This window comes from Apis dorsata, unplaced genomic scaffold, assembly GCF_000469605.1.
Source record: "Apis dorsata unplaced genomic scaffold, Apis dorsata 1.3 scaffold_127, whole genome shotgun sequence".
Lineage (NCBI taxonomy): Eukaryota > Metazoa > Arthropoda > Insecta > Hymenoptera > Apidae > Apis > Apis dorsata.
Genome location: NW_006263420.1, coordinates 759628 through 763021, shown reverse-complemented (window position 1 = coordinate 763021; position 3394 = coordinate 759628). Strand labels below are relative to the sequence as shown.

Here is a 3394-nt window from a genome sequence, read left to right as displayed (position 1 = left end):
ATCCACATTGTACGATGAAATAATTCGATTAATTTACTTAATTTAAGAAATAAATAAAATCAAAATGTGTCTTAAAAAATTATTGAAACATGAAATTAATACTTTTTATAATTAACTATATCTAAGAGTATGAAAAATTCCAACTAACATTTAATTTTATTATAATAATGTTTAATAATTACTAAGAACATGCATAATAATTAAATAAGATTAATTAATTATATAAAAGTTATGATAAAATAGTAAAAATAATTATAATAAAATAGTAAAAATATATTGCGTAGTTGAGTTCACTAACCTCGAGCAGGATGATGGGCGTCCTGTCACCACGATTTTCGTCAGCAGAATGATACGTCATGCGCCACGGTTTACCGCGCAGCTTTCCAATTAGCTGGGATGGCGCTATGCGCAATTCTTTTTCCATTTACGCGGGAAATGTTATTGAGTAATGGCGTCTTAATAGTTTCTGTGTTCGCAACGTGGTAAAATTTTATAATTATTGTAAAGAAGATTCAAGAAAATAAGATTCATACACAGTGAGTATTGTATTTATTTTTTAAATGTGAATATGTAATTTCTATACAATATTTACCTAGAAAAAGAACTTTTTTAGTTACTTAAATTTGTCAATTTGTCGACTTTAATAGATAGGTTATAATGATATGATTCCTAATTTCATTGCTTTGAAACTTTAGAAAGCACAATAGAAACTTTAATTTTTAGTACGATTAGTAGAATACGGAATACGAAATGTTATAAAATCATTCGTGATGATAAAAATTAATAATTAATTCTTTATGATTAGTAATAAATCTGAAACTTTATTCTTAATTATTTATACGTGATAATACAAGTTGTTCGTAATTTATTTATATTTTAACTTATATAATTTCTGATGCATTTTTTTTGATATTTTTTTTTTATTAATTTCAACTTTAATATAAAAATGTTACATATGAAAGAAACAGAATCAAATAATTTATTTCTGATTACCTTCTACAGATTCAAATCTTTCATTGAAACAATTCATCACGTAGACAACGTTCACATTCGAGCTATCTATAAGAAATTAATACAAAATCAGGACACAACATGTGGTGTGGGTGCTTTTACCAATTAAACGCAAGATTGGAAAACTACGTCGCACGAATTTCATCCTTACTAGATGGTTTTAACCATTTTACACGAGATTGACTCATAGAAACATAGAATCATTCGACTGAAACAGGTATGTCTTTTTTTCACTCTTTCTCCACGTAGATTTTAATTATTGCGTAATTAGTAATGGATAAGCATAAAAACGTATAATTTGATATATCCGATTTCTTAGAAATCATTAAGCATTATTTATGGTTTTAAAATTGCGTCTAATTGGTTATTAATCTTTTATATTGTTATGAATTGCTTTACTTATCGATTGATTTACATTGTCGAACGCTAAAATTAGAACAAACGTTAGTGGAACACGAGCTCCTTTTGACAAAAATACATTGTTTTTTAAAACGTAGAAATATCTGTTATTTCTATTTTTGTTCAATTGGAATCCAATAGATGAGATAGGTAATCTTTTCGTTTGGAAAATTGCAGGTTAAGTGTGCAAGTACAATTTGAATGTATCAAAAATTGTACACAGATATCTTCAGATTAGAATTTAACAAAAATGAAGATTATTTGCATTAAAAATAATCTGTGATATTAATCATTTAAAAAAAGAAAATAAATACATATATTAATGCAGCTCTCAATATAATATATATAATAAATATTTATCTTGGAAGTTTTTTTGTAAAGATGGTGGAAAGTGATACAATCTTTTCTGTATAAGTATTTATACAATTATTTGAATTAAATATCTATAAATTATTTGAAAATTCATCTATTTAAATAAAAGTAAATTGAATTTATATGAAAATTTAAATTTTGAAAATAGTTTAATTCACGTTTTTGCTAATATATTAATATATTAGCAAAATAGCAAGAAGATTCTTACTTTTCCTGGATTTAATTGCACCTCGATTTTCTTCATTTTTGTTAATTTCCAAGCTAAGATAATAAGCGTGACGTAACACAAATACAGTTTCTTTATAAGCATAAACGCCTAAGAACGCAGAAGAAAAAGGCTAGAATTGTCTCATCTTGGGCAAGTGTGTTCTATTTTAAACACGCTACGAACGAATCAATAAAAGAACTATTTAAATCGATAAAAAAAAAGGGAATTTTAGCATCGTAAACTTTGCGTTTAAGAAATTTATTATAGATTTTTACCGTATAATCAATTTAGTTCAGGATGTTGTACTTTTGATCTCATATGAGATATTTTTCACCCTATTTTTTATCACCTCGTGCACAATCTATAACACAACAATCAGCGGTATTCTCATTTCTTATACAAACTTTCAACTTTTTCACTTCCTTCGCTTCGATATATTCAATAGACAAACCAACTATAAACTTTAAATCACTTAATATCCATTAAATTACAATCTCATAATCTGGATCACGCTACGTATTCTCCTTTCATATCTCAAGATACAACCTCCAAGCCTTTCCCATCTCTAACTAAAAACATCCGCCAAAATTCCCCCTCGCCCATCCTTCAATTTTATTATCCTTAACAGGAAGAATGACTCACGCATTCCAGGACCAAGTCACCGCACCAAGGCAGATTCATACAAGACACACCTCGGGTACCTCATGTACTTAACCCATCCTTCCCCCTTGTCCCATTGTTTCACGGCATCGTGCGGACGAGCATTCACGGGCCTATTTAAAGCTCGCGCGACAGAGTGACTCGTGAGAAATCGCGGCGGGAAGTCCGATCGAGCAAAACATCGCATTTAATTTTCTAGGAAAGATTGCCGCGGTGGTGCGTGTACACCAGAGGGCCGCGGCCTAATATTTTATTGCCGTCCCGCAAACGTGTTCTTTCACGCGCGACCAGCACGCCGGTTTCGAGAACCGGAACGACGTTATCGCGTAGAATCGGCCGACGACACGCTCCACTCTTCTTGCCGCTCTTCTTACTTTCGTCGTCGTCGTCGTCGTCGTCGTCGGCCTCGAGGGAAGATTCTTTCTTTCGCCATGGGACAAGACAGAAAGTCAAGGGGGGCAAGGACACTCTGATCCTTTCTTCCCTCCACTTTCTGCTTGGACAATCTCTGCAGCGTCTCTGTAGAATCGCGGTTGTCGTCAATGGAGGTAATCAAGACGAAAACTTATTCGTGGACGTGCGAGAGACGTGCGTAATCCGGTATGAAAATTGTTTGATACACTCGCGAGTCCGGTGGAAAATTGTTACCTTGTCTCTCACGTAGTCGTCGTGTTAAAATCTTGCTCCTCTTTTTTTGCATCTCGAAGTTCTTCGAAGTTAATTTATTCGAGTTGGATCGACACG

At 32.2% G+C, this 3394-nt stretch overlaps 1 long non-coding RNA gene across 2 annotated transcripts in view; it reads left to right on the top strand.

The window, feature by feature from the left end:
- Positions 1 to 385: 385 nt before the first annotated feature.
- The window catches only part of LOC116185203, an 86402-nt gene continuing 83393 nt past the window's right edge, over positions 386 to 3394 (top strand). The window contains exons 1-4 of one of the 2 annotated variants that reach the window (XR_004150000.1): positions 386 to 536; positions 1003 to 1228; positions 2258 to 2266; positions 3176 to 3182. This is a non-coding gene — a long non-coding RNA (uncharacterized LOC116185203). The remainder of the gene's footprint in view (positions 537 to 1002; positions 1229 to 2257; positions 2267 to 3175; positions 3183 to 3394) is intronic. The other variant, XR_004149999.1, reaches the window with a different exon arrangement.